The sequence below is a fragment of the Tasmannia lanceolata genome, unplaced genomic scaffold (assembly GCF_043159265.1).
Source record: "Tasmannia lanceolata isolate RefF3 unplaced genomic scaffold, GAP_Taslan_0.1 ptg000037l, whole genome shotgun sequence".
Taxonomy (NCBI): domain Eukaryota; kingdom Viridiplantae; phylum Streptophyta; class Magnoliopsida; order Canellales; family Winteraceae; genus Tasmannia; species Tasmannia lanceolata.
The window spans coordinates 28,041,547-28,057,497 of NW_027518714.1; positions in this window are offsets into that span (position 1 = coordinate 28,041,547).

Genomic DNA, 15,951 nt, shown 5'->3' on the forward strand with positions numbered 1-15,951 from the left:
CACTTAGCTCCTTTGACTCTTGTTGGGTACATCTTCAAGCATGACCATGTTGTGTGTTGGTTTCTTCAATGATCAATCCTATCTTAAACACAACACTTCAAAGCAAATTGATTTGTATTAAAAAACACAATCAATTATGTTTAAAATCATCAAAACAAGATTGGAGAGTAGACCCTTGGGCTTACAGAAACCGCAAGTGAATCTGAAGATTAAGAAGAAGATGATGAAGAGGAAATAGAACCAAAACCGAGGTACCAATAAGAGTTAGAACCAAAACCCCAAAAAGAATAATGATTATTCTAAGGTTGTTTGCTACAACTGTAACTTGAAACGGCATATTGCCCGGATGTGTCGGCAAAAGAAAGGTGCACAAGTCCCTCTGACCAATGTGACTAAAGAGCCACTTGTCGCTATGGTCACTAAAGTGAATGCCGTTGGCGGGTCTGATGGGTGGTGGGCTGACACAGGGGCTTCTAGTTATGTTTGTTATGACAGAAGTTGGTTCAAGAGTTATACACCTAGAAAAGTTGATAAGGTGTTGTTGGGGGACTCTCACACTAAGGTACTCAGAACTGGTGATGTTGAACTCTGATTCACTTCTAGGCAGAAAGTGCTGCTGAAGGATGCTCTTCACACTCCTGAAATGAGGAAGAACTTAATTTCTATTTTTTTGTTAAATTAGGCTGGATTTAAACAAACCATCGAATCTGATCAGTACATTGTCACTAAACATGGATCCATTGTTGGGAAAGGATATGCTTGTGATGGTATGTTTAAACTCAACATTGAAATGAATAATATTTCTTCTTCTGCTTATATGCTTGATTGTGTGAACTCATGGCATGCTAGGTTATGTCACATAAATAAGAAGTATGTGCATAATATGAGTACACTTGGTTTAATCCCAAAAATTAAGTTAGAAGATTTTCAAAAGTGTGAAACTTGTCGTATGGCAAAAATAACTAGAAAACCTTTCAAAAATGTTGAAAGAAATTCAGAGTTATTAGAATTAGTCCATACTAAGTGAGTTAGTTCATAACTTTCATAGATGATTTTTCTAAGTTTTCAATCATTTATTTGATAAGACAAAAGAATGAAGCCTTGAAAATGTTTAAGGAATATTTGTTAGAAGTTGAGAACCAGTTTCACATGAAAATCAAGAGACATAGAGGTGGTGAGTATGAATCACTAGAGTATGATTTTGTTAAATCTCTAGGGATTATACGTGAAACCACTGCACCTTACTCCCCCGCCTCAAATGGGGTTGCAGAAAGGAAAAATAGAACATTAGTTGAACTTACAAATACTTTACTCCTAAGTTCAGGAGCCCCTTCTAACCTATGGGATGAAGCAATTCTAACTTCAAACTATGTTCTTAATAGGATCCCAAACTATAAAACTAAAGTGTCACCACTTGTGTTGTGGAAAAACAGGAAACCTAATGTGAGTTACTTTAGAGTATGGGGTTGTTTAGCTTATGTGAGACTTCCTAATCTTAGAAGACCCAAGCTAGGAAGTAGAGCCATAGAGTGTGCCTTTTATGAGTTAGTCATTAATAAGTAAAACATATAGATTTCTTGACCTAAAAAATAATGTAATTCTTGAATCGGTAGATGCTGATTTTTTTTAGTACAAAATTCCTTTTAAATTTAGACATTGTAGGGGTACCAAAACTATTGTAAATAGTGGGGGTACTAAATATAATTGATATGAACACACTGAAACTGAAATTGAACCAAGGTGAAGTAAGAGGGCTAGAATAGCCAAAGATTTTGGCCCTGACTTCTATGCCTTTACCTTAGAGGGAGAACCATCTTCCTCAAAGGAAGCTTTGTCCTCTTCGGATGCTGATTTTTGGAAAGAAGCCATCAATGATTAGATGGAGTCTTTAATGTCTAACCAAACATGGAAATTGGTAGACTTACCTCCAGAATGTAAAACTATTGGTTGTAAATGGGTTCTTGGAAGAAAACTAAAACCGGATGGACCCATAGATAAGTTTAAAGCAAGGCTTGTGGCCAAGGGCTTCAAATAGAAAGAAACATAGATTTCTTTGACACTTACTCTCCAGTTACTAGAATCACATCTATCAGAGTCTTAATTGTAGTAGCAGCCATCCATAACCTTGTTATCCATCAAATGGATGTAAAGACTGCATTTTTGAATGGTACTTCTCCTCGGGAGGATAGATGGGGCTATTCAGGTGGTTTAGAAGAGGAGATCTATATTGATCAACCTGATGGTTTTGTTGCCTTTGGTCAAGAAAACAAAGTGTGTAAATTGTTGAAATCACTTTATGGTCTTAAACAAGCACCAAAATAATAGCCTGAAAAATTTGATAATGTTATTATATCAAATGGGTTTAAGGTTAATGAAAGTGATTAATGCATTACTACAAGTATTTTGATTCATGTTGTATTATCATTTGCTCGTATGTTGATGATCTTTTGATTTTTGGTTCTAACTTAGAAGTAGTTAATAAAAAATCAAAAGATTCTTTATGCAAAACTTTGATATGAAAGGTCTTGGTGAAGCAAATGTAATCTTGGGAATCAAAATAACTAGATCTGAAAATGGTATTTCGATTCGGGTATAGAATCATTGTTTCTATTGATTTGATATGAATACATAAACATAATGCATCGACCAATTATCGAGGGAAACTTAATACCCTGATCTATGAGAAAGTTTAGATTTAGATTCCTCTGTTTAATACAATGATACTGGTCAGTGAATTGCATCCCAAAGGCTAAGCGAAAGAGGCTCACCTAGACAGTTAGCCGATCGGAAGTGCTCTTCAGTCCGTACGATAGGTCAGTTCGTCAGTCATCTGGGATCCCTGGGGAAGAGGGTCAAGTTGGCCGTTGGAAACCTAGATCAATCCCATTATATTAAGAAAATACTTAAAAAGTATAAGTATTTTGACTGTAAACCTATTTGTATTCTTTTTTATCCAAGTATTAGAATGTATGTTAATGATGGTGATAGTGTAAATAAAAAAGAGTGTGCTAGTATCATTGGTAGTTTAAGATATGCTATAGATTGCACTAGACCTGATATTGCATATGCTGTTGGTTTGTTATGTAAATATACTAGTTGTCCTAGTATAAAATATTGGAATGCTATATCACGTGTAATGAGATATCTTAAATGTACTATTACTAATGGGATTCATTTTCAGAGATTTTCTACTTTCTTAGAAGGATTCAGCTATGCAGATTGGAATACTTTGTCAGAAGATTCCAAGGCTACCACAGGTTATGTATTTACTATTGGTGGTGGTGCGGTCTCTTAGATGTCCAAGAAACAAACTATAATCTCTCAATCTACTATGGAATTAGAACTAATTACACTAACCTCTACTTGTGAAGAAGCTACTTGGTTAAAGAATTTTTTATCTGCCATACCTGTTTGGGATAGACCTGTTTCTGCAGTTTTGGTTCATTGTGACAGCATGACAGTCATTGGAAGAGTACAAAACAAGTACTATAATGAAAAGTCGCGACAGATACAAAGAAAGCACAGTACTGTGAGAGAGTTGATATCCAATGGCGCAGTCACCGTCGATTTTGTGAGATCAGTGTGACAACTTAGTGGATCCCTTAACTAAGGCCTTATCAAGGGAGAAAATTTGCAATACATCGAGGGGGATGGACTGAAGCCCATTAACGAGTAATTACCCATGATGGATACCCAATCTAGGGACTGAAGATCCCAAGAACTATATTTTTAATCGAAAAATGAGCCATAGTATAATTGGTGGACAATCATGCTAAATATGAGTTTATCTCGAAGTCCATCCCTATGGTGTAACCTAGCATGATATCCTGAAGTTTTGTGAGGTTGAGTATTTGACTCTTAATGAGATCTATAACTCATATGAGTGGGATGTCTAGGCTACAGGAGCATCCTTAATAGACTTACCTACATGTTTGCTAGGAAGTGGGCCGCTTTCAAAGAGAATGTGGGCTTTATTATCTTTTGCTTACATGGACACTGGGATTGGCACATGGACGTAATGTGCAAGCTTGGAAGAACCAATAGAACACTTTAGATTCATGCGTGTGGTGTATTTCTTTCTGTCCCAAAGGGTTGTAGTTCAAGACATAGTCACTTAAATTCCTAGCCGTTAGAATATACTTACACTAAGTAAAGGTTCAACACATAGTCACCTTTATTATGGGTGTTGCTTCGCCGGTTGCCCAACACAAGTTATATTTTTATTTTTCAACGTTTTCTATTAAAATAAGTGAGGGATTGTTGGTATTTTAATACAAAAGTGGCCCTAATTAGTATTTTACAAAGTTGTTTTGTTTAAAAAAAGAAGCCACTTTGGTTTTAGAAAATGAGTTTGCTCACTTCCTTCACAAAAGCAAATAGTCCCCGTATTGGAAATTGGAGAAAAGCTTCATGTGTTTATATAACTTTTCACTTCTTTAGCTTTGTGAATGAGAAGAAGAGAAAGGGGGCCTACGCGCATGAGCCACCAAGTGGACTTGTGGGCTTTGGCTATATCACACAAACGGGCTACGGGCCACGGGGCCCGGCTTGGCTCGGCTGGCCGCGCGTGTGAGTCATGATTTTTTCCCTTCGCCCTAAATTTTAAGTTTTGTCCGTCAAAACATTACCTTTACCTTCACCGTTCTTAAAAAAGAACGCCAACGTTATTAGGTAAGCCGACGTACCTGGGTAAGCCGGCTTACTAGAACGTCGAATAACTGGGTAAATAACGTCGCCGTCTTTAACTAAGTTCTTGAACGTTGTGGCTATTGGGATGCGACCTTCCGCATCTGTAAGGTCTTTTGAAAGGCTCTTTTCTTAAAGGGCGTCTTTACTACATTAAAGGGTGCATTGAACGGACACGTTTTGGTTTATAAAAGAGAAGGTTCTCTATATTTTCTTCAACAACAGAACAAAAACCCATTACAGAAGTTTACTATTTCTTCTTGTTTATAAACAAAGTTCTCTTTCTTCCTCTTTATATTTTACATATTTTGTTGCGCAATTGGAGTGTTCGGGTGGTTCAAATATCTTTGATCGTGCAGTTCTTAGAGATGGACGGTGCGTCGGGCTGTTGTATCCTGGGGGTGATTGTAGCCAGTAATCTGCTGCAACGGAATTAGTTTTCGCAGAGTCGCAAATTCACCTTAAAGAGAGCGACATAGTCTGTGCCTCAACTCGCCGCATCGAAAAGGTTACACTAATACTGTTTATGGGTTTTTTCTGTTCCTCAACAGAAGTCTGGTAAGCCATATTTTACCCTAAATCCTCAACAAGGACCTCTTCCTACCTAGCTAGATTGTGTGAGGTGATTCAAACCCACACGCGGGTCTCTTAACGCCTTCTTTTTCTTCTCATCAGAGTTATTTCACAAAGACTTGCGATAGTAAGGAGTAAGAAAGAAGGGGGGAACAAGCACACTTGGAGAGCGCAATACAATGGAGAGTTGTATGCTGCGTTCGGAAAGGATGAATCGATCCTGAAAAAGAATCTATTGATTCTCTCCCAATTGGTTGGATCGTAGGTGACATTTGGATTTTGGTAATTGATTTTGAGTCCAATAGTGATTGTTGGACTCAATTACTTTTAATTTTCAGTCCATTAATCAATTTTTAACTCAAAATCTGAAACTAAGAGGGCTTAAAAAAGTTGAATAGACTTTATGAAGTCCCCATCTTCTCAAAGGCATTTGTTTTAAAACACATGCCTAAAGTCTCTCACTTAGGTGAATACGAACATGCAGGTGGAGTTGGGCAATGCGTTGTATGCTAGAGGCACTTTGACGGTGTATTTTACAGTTACCATTGATCATGAACACGAATTGATCTAGATCATGTGACTCAATCGTACAGAAAATGATTAGCATTGGTCATGAACATGTGTGATCTATCTTGAACAAGAGCGATACATTCATCAAGATGAAGATGAAACTCAGCATGGTATTAGTCTAGCTTAAGGGGGCTGTTAGAAATCTAAGCTTGACTCCTTGACCACTTGACTTTCTTTGAACTCACTATATGTATGGAGCTTGCCATGCACCCATTGAATGTTCCTACATTGGACTTTGGTGCATTGATTACTACAGTGGGAGCTTGATACATTGACTTGACTACATTGAAAATCTACTCTTATGTGAGTTAATGTTCTAGAGACTTAGTTCTTGTTTTAGAATTGTACAAAGCATTTACTTTACATTTGTTAGTGTGTTAGTGGTAGCTTAGGGAAGCTAAATATAGTTAAGAAATGTTAATTTCGGATTTGAAGTGTAGCCTACATATTGCGCCTTGTATCTTCTTCTTTTGCAAGCCATTTTAGTGAAATTTGAATCTCTTGACTAGTGTAAAAACTTGGGCTCCATTATTTATGTGTTTAGCATCCAGAGAGAAATTTTCTTTTCTTGAATCTCATCTTCTTCCACGATCCAGTTGGGTTTCATTCAAACATTTTAGACCCAAAATGTTTATCCATGCTTCTTCTTTTTTTTTGGTTTTTCCTAGCAATCCATTTAAGGTGGCACATGTTAATATATTTTCAAAATAAAATAGCTTCTAAAAGTGTTTTATAAAGAAAAAGGCCTTTGTTTTGTAAAAGTTAGTGCTTTTGGAAAAGGGAGTGAAAAGGCATTGAAAAGAAAGTCCCATATCGGTTAGGCAAAAATTTGGAGAGACGCTTATATAGCTTTTCCCACTTCTCTCTATTGCTTTATGGCATAATGGGTTTTAGCCATTGGGTGGACCCGCGGGACGTTGTGCGGACGCATATTGTAGACACCCTCATTTTGCTACATTTTAACCAACAATAACCTAATATATTGATCCGTGGAATTTCATTGGTAAAGTATGCATCCTCAAATTTTCTGAAAACCGAAATGATAAAGAGATGTACCTGGTGAGATGATTAGATTCGAAAAATTGAAAAATACCCTGATTGGTGAATTTAGTGTGTTAAATTCATGTGAGAGCCCCTCTATCATGGATTTATATGTTTTAGGTCATTAATATCTCGATCTGACTTTACGGATCATCAATCGGGACAAAATAAGCTAGGGTCATTTCACAGCCCGGGACCTGATTCCATTCCAAGACCCTATTTCCGTAAATCGTTAGATCAAGGGCAGATCTTAACCTGTGTGTCTTTCCTTACTAAGAATTTGTGATCATTTAGTCAAAATAGGATCGATCAAGGTTAATCTCAAATTCAGATTAAACATTGTGTCACTTAATTGAGCAAAAACCCAGTGAAAAGTCACGGATCAATGTGGGTGAACGAGAGCCGTCGAAATAATTTAACCAAATTATCAACAACAGTGCTTTCAGTACTTTAATTGTTGTCAAAATTCATATTTCAAAGGTTAGGATCATTCATAAAAAATTGATTAAGTTGGTTGGATCAATCGAATCGTCAATTTGATCAACGGTTGGAAAAACGATTCGCTGTTAAAAACCGACGGCTCGCATTGGTCAAAAATTCTGAAAATAATATTTCTATGGCAACATTGGGCTTAAATGAAAGAGGAAAAATCAACGATTTTAATGGCGAAAGAATTATCGAAATCGGACTTCAAAATCTCCTGAAAACAGCGTTTTTCGATTTTTACATTCAAAATATTTGAAAAAACTTTTACAAGATTCTAGGAGATTTGGAGGCATCATCTCGTCCATTCTTTCGATCGAAATTGATCTCAACCACCCAATCTTATTCCATATCATTGCAAAGATTTCAGGATATTTGGAGACCCGATCTCGCCCGTTCTTTCGATCACATGGAGATTGCAGTTTATCGCAACCATCCAAATCGTTGCCATTCTCTACAAAAGCAACCAAATTGGACATTTCCCTTACCTTGAAATTTGCTTCCAAAATCTACAAAGATTCCAAGGACAAATGGCATCATCTTGGACCTTGAATTGTTCCTAAATCTTTAGTACTTGATGCTGGCCGCATAAGTGCCTGCCATTTTTAACATAGCCATGGCTTAAATGGAAGATGCCAAAGAAGAGGGAGAATATTCTAGAAAAATTCGATCTTGGCCATTCTTTCCCCTTCCGTTTTCCATCACTCAATCTCCACCCTACACCTCTAGGTCCTAAAGATGGCAATCTGGCTCATCCCTCGCCTATAAATACCCATGCTCTCTTCTTTCAAAAGAGGAGAAAAAAAGAGGAAGAAGACTCAAAGAAAACTACTAGAGAAATCCTTCATATCCCCGCCTTCAAATCTTGTCCTATTCAAAGGATACCCAAAATCTCCATCACAGGTATGTGCACTATTCTCAGATTTTTCCAGGATTATTTGATATTTTTTTATGTATTTTTGCACGATTTTTAGCATTTAATTGAATTTAATTCAATATTATATGTGTGTGCTCAAAATCACGATCTACATGAGTGTTTCAATTTCGATTCTTCCCGAAATTTAATACACTGATCTATTTAAATAGACTAAAATAACCATCAGATTGGATCGGACATTGAATCAAAGGATTTCGAAAATTTGAGTGATGAGTGGAATTTTATTTAAAATAATGGCTGAGAAATTACAAAATTCGAAAAAATAGCCATCTCAGGATGACCTATTTTTTGGAATTTAAAAATTTTCTTGTGTTCATCATATCAGAACAAGATTAAAGGACGTTTTCTGGACTCGTAATTTCCTCAAAAATCGTGTTTTAAAAATGGAAAACTCTTCAAAAATATCTTTTCAACGAAGAAAAATAAAATATATACTAAATGGATTCCAAAATTAATGAAATTTTGTGAGAAACTAATATTGTACTGATACATTCTACCATGAATTTTTAAGAATTTTTAGATTCTGTTTGATATAATATTTAATGCTTTCTTTGAAAATTATCAGATTTTGTGAGAAGTTTTACTGACATCAGATCACCATTAAAATTCACGCAACTTTTACAGTAATCTTATATTTCATATTTCTTGCTTCTGTTAAAGTTTCAATTTATTTGGATCTTGTTTCCTATGGGATGTAGTGTTAATTCATAATCTGGTCTGAAAATTGAAAAATTCGAAATTGATAGTAAATAGTTTTTAAAATTCATGACAGTCTCACCGCATCCTAGTTTTACTTATATCTTACTACTGTAGAAACTTCAATGAATTTAAATTTCTATTTCTAGTAGTTTCTGTGTTATTTTTGCAATCTGGTCTCGTTATTGTTAAATCAAAATTAAATATGAGCTGAATGTAAAAATCTGCAAAAATCTTCCAGTAAGCTACATCCCATCATGTCTTGCTGCTGTAGAAGTTTCAATTCATTTCGAATTCATTTGCAATAATTTCACTTGTAAAATCACTCATATGGTTTAAAATTGATAAAATCCATTGAAAATTCGAAATTAATTAAAAATCATCATAAAGTTTCTAAAGAACCTTGAATTTTTGTCACATATTAATTCCTAAATCCATTGAAACAGAAATTTTAGGATCTTTAGATTTCCCTGAAAAAATGGTCAGTGCATCCATAATCGTATCCCTATTGCACTCGATCTTTGACAATTTGAACATTTAAGCTATAGCATGTTGTTGGCTCCGAGGTTACTGTCCACGGAAATCCTGAGATATGCCAGGCAATAAGATGCTATAACTTAAGTATTAAATTGCACAAGGAAAGAGCGCACGATTCCCTTCCTTGGATGTTATTCTAGGCCGAAATTGGTGAACCCTAGAGCCATTGGTAATCCTTAAATGTCAAGAAACTGAAAATCCTTGAAATCTGAAATTCATTAACTTCAAGAACTTGAATAGATTTGTCTCGAGTCTTTCGGAACCATTGGATTATGGTTTCCGATATAAGAACCATTAGAGCCCAATTTAGGAACACTGGTGTCAGGTCGTGTCCTAGGTTTTAGGGAGTCTTAGGTTTTAGGGAGTCCTAGAGTTAGGAGTCCAGCCTCATCACAGAAGCTTGCTATGGATAGCAACCGTACCATAGGTCTAGTTACACTAGTCACCCAATCTTTCCCTAGGACAAGCCGAAACTAGGATGTAGGCTAACCTGCATTAGTCTAAGGAACAACTTGCATTTAGATAAGAATCATATAGCATCTTAGATGAAATCCTAGGATAATAAAATCCTCAACTTGAATTAAATAACTCCTCTTAAAACTGTTGAAACAGTCAAATCAGTCTAGATCGGTGTCTTAAGTGAGTTAGGCATAAGTAGCTTAGCTTAGGTGCACCGAACTACGTCGACTCTGATCCCAGTGAGGCTTGGGTACGTAGGCAGCTTGGATGTCTGATGGCATACCAACTGCGAGTCGGCTCCACAACAAATTGTGGGGTTTTGTATATTAATTTTCTTGTAAATGCTTAATTAAATCACTTAGGACTTTCCATGAAATTAGAATCTTAGGAGAACTTGCACCTAGATTGAATTCAAACAAATTAAGGAATCAAGATACACATTTAGGATCCATAATGAAATTAGATCATAGGATGCATGTCACATAGATAGCACATTAACTAAGAGTTGAATGAACCATTTAAAATAAATTTAAAAGAGTTAGCTTTTGGAATTGAAGATCGATTATCGGGCAGGAATGATGCATGTGGTGGATAACTCCCCATACCTTACATTCTTGTAACCAGATAGCGAGTCTAGATTTCTGGTTAATTATGGGTCCTAGATCCCACATCTAGGTAGCAACTCTGTCAGTCTCTTTTGTGTGGAATTCGGATTGCCTTAGTGATCCCAAGTTCACATAAAAGACGAATTAAAATCAATACTAAAAGAGCACACGCCAATCGCGTGGGTACGAGAGACCAAGGGAGATCGTGGCGGCTCGCGCCCCACTCCTCTCGTGGGATCGGGTCCCATAGTTTGGCGACTCTGCTGGGGACCACCTAACTTCATTAAAATTTTAAAAGATAATTCATTTGAATTTATTTTAATTGGCTCATAAAAACTCTATCTCTTTTATGTTTGCTAGATTAGTTTGTTTGTCTTGTTTTATTTTCTCATCACATTATACTCAAACTTAGTCTAACAAAACCTGAAGGCATCATAGATTGCGCGAACTATTTGTACACACTTACATCACTCGCATCTAAACCCTTGCATCTCACGTGCACACACATCCTATTTTAGGAAACCGGAGTGTTATCTAGCATGGTTGACTGGGATTTCATCACCTGGTGCCTCTGTGCTAGAGAAGCATTCCACCCTTAACCTAGCACCTTATGGTGCGTAAACGGATCTCTTGTTCACGTACTGATACGCTGGACACTGGTACAGTATATCGAACATGGATTCGTGCTAAGGGAACTCTTGGCCTTACCCTTAGATTAACCCATACATGCATGTAGTATTCGAACACATGTGCATCACGTGTGTAAGCCTAGCTTAGGATATCCTGCCCATTTGTGTCTAGATTAGGCCGTAGTCCATCTTCCAATGGCTACGATCGGTCCTAGATACACAAACAAAGTCATGAGTCGAGATCCTATCTCCACTCCGCTAGATTAGGATTAGGGTTGATGCCTTCAGGTAACACTGTAAAAATGTGCGAAGATTAAAAAACTTTCCCTTTGGGGTTAGGATATAAATCCCATCTTTCCTAAGATCTCATAGAATTAGTCATTCATGATCTATCCGTTGAAAGTAATCTTATGTAATCTCATCTAATCTTTTGATCGTCTGTCTATCATACGCCTCTTGTGTGATTAGATTATATCTTCCTTCCCTTTCTCAATTGGCATAAATTGTGTCTCGATCATTTGATTGTGCAATCTTGATGATCTGATCATGCTTGTACCCTTAGTCTTTCTTACTCTAAGGACAACCTTTTTCAAGAATATTTTGCTAAGTCCTTCAGAGTTCACTCTCATGATCCATGAACTAGGGGCATTTCCTTATACGATTTTATTATCATTGTCATATCTTGGTCCTTTGGGATTCACTCTATTGTCCCAATTACTTCCTTAAATGTGTAATCTTTTTTTCAGTCATTAAGAATGAGCACTCCATGAATGTCAAGCTCATATACCTCGTGTTCATTATTTCCATGACAGGAAGTTGGCACCATAGCTAAGCCTACTACTCCTTGGGTTCGAATTTCTTCACGGTTAGAGAGGAAATCTGTCTCTCCGCCACCCTCTCTGAGAACCCCAGCATCTCCTTCTTTCTCATCCTCGCCAATGGCAGATAACCAAGATGGCCTTCCACCTGCTGCTATTACCGATACCCTCACCTTGATTCTCCAGCAACTTCAAGAGCTCAAAGAAGAGAACCGAGTTATCAAGGCTCAGCTTTCTGAGAAGTTGAGACCGTCGTTGTCCAAGGATAAAGGGCTTATGCACCATGCAGCTACTTCAGCCGCACCTGCCCAGCCAGCATTCATCACTATCCCCGATAAAGCCGAAGAAGATTTGGAAAAAGAGCAGTACAGCGAGGATCGCAATAGGCCTTCTCAGTCCGTGGTTGATAAGACAGTTATGGAGAAATTAGAAAGTCTTGCCACGAAAGTTCAAAACATCCAGTTTCAAGACCAGGGTGGTTTCAATCCAAGTGATCTTACGCTGTTTCCAGAAATTCGTCTCCCTGCCAATTTTCAAATGCCAGATTTTGACAAATATGATGGTGTGGGTTGTCCAATCACCCATTTACAGATGTTTACCATCATGTGTCAGCCTCAAGACTTATCTCCTGAGCAAATGGCTCAATTGTTCCCGGTTTCCCTAACCAAGGTCGCTAGAAGGTGGTTCATGGTCCTAGACAAGACTCGTTATAGGACATGGAAAGACATCGGTGAGCAATTCATCAGGCAGTTCAAATATGACGATGGGACAGAAATTACTAGAAAGGATTTGGAAAGGACCAAGCCAGATTCGAGGGAATCTTTCCTAATTTTTGTGAAGAGATGGAGAAGACTAGCAGCTCAGATGATGGAGCGCCCTTCTGAGGAAGAGCAGGTCCAGATAATCATGAAAAATATTTCCCCCCAGCTCCAGTATCACATGTCGTTGCAGTATTATCCGGACTTTAAACACTTTATCGTGGCAGGCACCCAAATAGAGAAGGCTATAGTTCAAGGTGTATTCAACCGAAGTAACCCGAATACCAGAGAATTCAGGAAGTCTCCATCAGCTGAAATTAATAACCTTTCCCGCTCCAAGCCTCAGCCTTCAAAACCTCAGAACCCCATGGTGATGGACTATACTCAACCTGCTGTCGCACCTCGACCACAGGCCCAGACAAAATTTACCCCTCTCCCTCTTCCACCATCTGAGATACTCAAGGAGTGTCTAGCCTCAGGTCGCATAATCCTGTCCGACATTAGGGCTCTTCCTAATCCTTTACCAGCAAATTGGCGAACAGATCAACACTGCGAATACCATAGAAATTCCGGCCATCTCACTGATAATTGCATTGCCCTAAAATTCAAAATCCAGAGGTTGCTTGACAATAAAGGCCTTGTGTTCGAGCCAAGACCCGATGCTACCAATAACCATTACTTGGTCATGCAAACCCTGCTGCTGCTGTCAGTGCTATAACCATAGGGGACCCAAAATTTGATCCTCTCACTATTATCTGCGCCTTAGAACCTACCTTTGAGACGTCTGGGTCAGAACCATTTGAAGAAGAAGCAGATACAGACAGTGAAGATGTTCTAGTAGCTGCTATCATGATATGAACCAGCCTTCGCCGAGCTTCCGAAGCTAGACAGTTGCGGCAGTTAAAGTTTTAGTCGTTTACTATTTTATGTTGAGTCAGTCATCATGGTCAGTACAATTGTTGAGTCCAGTCTTACGGTTCAAGGCAATGCCTAGTCCATGGCAAGTTATCTTTTGCTTTCCTTTTATTTAGAGTTGTGAATCCTGAGCATGTTCAGGATAGGTCGTCAGATGTAATAGCTTTTTCTTTAAATAAAAATTTCAGTTCCAATAGTTCACTTGTGTCTGTTTCTTAAGTATGCTTCTGATCTTAAAGTAAGACTCCCTCCTCAAATGAGGACAAAATTGACGAAACTCCACTTGAGTCACAGCAATTACTTGAACAAGAGGAGGAGCACCAATCCCAGCCTTTCAAAGATGAAATTGAAGTGGTAAACATTGGCACGGAAACTTTGATTCAGTGAATGCCGATTAAAAGTACATTACCCTCTGAAGAGTGTGAAGAATTGATAAAATTATTTCAAGAATAAGAAGATTGTCTAGAAAAGCTACAACCGATACCAGGGGCAAGACATAGATAGAAAGCTCAAGAGAATGAAGAAAGTGAGAGACATATGCTATACAAGGGGCATAGAGTGGAAACAACTTTCATATTTCCAATCAATGACCTTGGTTCTCAAATTCATAACATAAAGCCAACAAATTCAAGATAAGAAGTTCAAGAGCAAGCATTGAAAAGTGATCATCAGATATCAAGAGTTACAAATCCATAGATGGAGGATGTCAAAGAACGAGTTTCGCTCTATGAAAGTCGAAAGCACGTATTAGAATCTTGAAAGAAGAAGATCCATTATCTCTTACCTGGAAATGCCGTCAAACTCCATGAAAAAAAAAGAAAAAAAAATAAAATAATCAGTACCAGAGGGACTCTAGTAACCTAGATCGATTCCCAATCTGAACCCCGGAAGGCCTCCTTTGGCCGAATAAATCCCAAAATCAGAACCCAACGTCAAAAGAATAACGGTTTGCAAACCCTTTGAGCCTGAATGAAATTTTCTTGAAAACCCATCAAACTAGGGGCATTCGCCCGAACTACGCGAGACATGATCCCTATACTGGGGTACGTAGGCAACTCGGTTGAACCGAGTTCGGTCGATTAAAAAAAAAAGAAATTCAATCCTTTCAGAAAAAAAAGAGGGACAAGTTCCAAAGGAAAAGAAATTCAATCCTTTCAGAAAAAAAGAGGGACAAGTTCCAAAAGAAGAGAAGTCAATTATTCCAGAAAGAAAAGAAAATAGAAAAATCCATTAACCTTCAAACAATCTATCTTCAAACTAGGGGCATTCGCCCTGAACTGCGCACGACCTGATTCCTACCCTGGGATACGTAGGCAACTTGTTCACAGGTTCGGTCGAAATCTTTGTTGAACCTTAAGCCATTCTTTGAAAAGCCCTATCCTACCTATAAAGTCCTTCTGGTGTTCAGAATTAATGATATAGGTCCCGAAACACAAAAAGTGAAAAAAGAAAAAAAAGAAAAAAAAGAAAAGAAAAAAAAGAACGGAGTTTGAAGATCTGCTAGACTGAAAACCTGAAAGGGCGGTCTAGGCAAAATTTAAGATCATTCCCCTGCTAAGTTGAAAACCCGAAAGGGCGGCTTAGGCAAAAGCTAAGGGGATAGCCTGCTGGATCGAAAACCTGGAAAGGCAGTTCAGGCAAAAGTTAAGGCTTCCACGGTCCGCCAAGTTAAAAATCTGAGGAGGTGACTTGGTCACGGTAAGAGAATCATTATAAGAAGGCTACAGCCGGTATCATGACTGAAGATCAACTGAAGTTTAAGCAAATTCAAGTGACATCCTCAAAACTGGGGGCATTGAAGCTAAGCAATCTTAGGGGGCGTAATTAAATCCTTGAGGCATTACTGTTTTAAGGAAAAAGTCCAGTGTTTACCAATTGAAAAACCATTCCTCGAAAGGATAGACTTACCAAATAAAACGTTAACTAAGTCAGAAGCATTACTGTGTCTGTCAGTGTAGTTAGTCAATCTTTGTCATTCTATGTTTACTCCTTCAGAGCTGCTCAATCCTTTGAGTAGTGCCTTTTATCTAAGTTTTCTCTTTAGAAAGAGTCAATCGTCGTTCTTATGTCCAAATGACGCAACTGTCTTGGTGAAGGAGGCCCGGCCTCGGTAGCTCCCTGCGATCATATGAAAGAGCTCGGTAATCTAGTCAAGCAGCCTCATTTCAAAGAAGATCAACTCAGAAAAATTCAGAAGTAGAAACATCAGAAAGCCCAGCTTCCGTAAAAAGGTCATACCCCAGG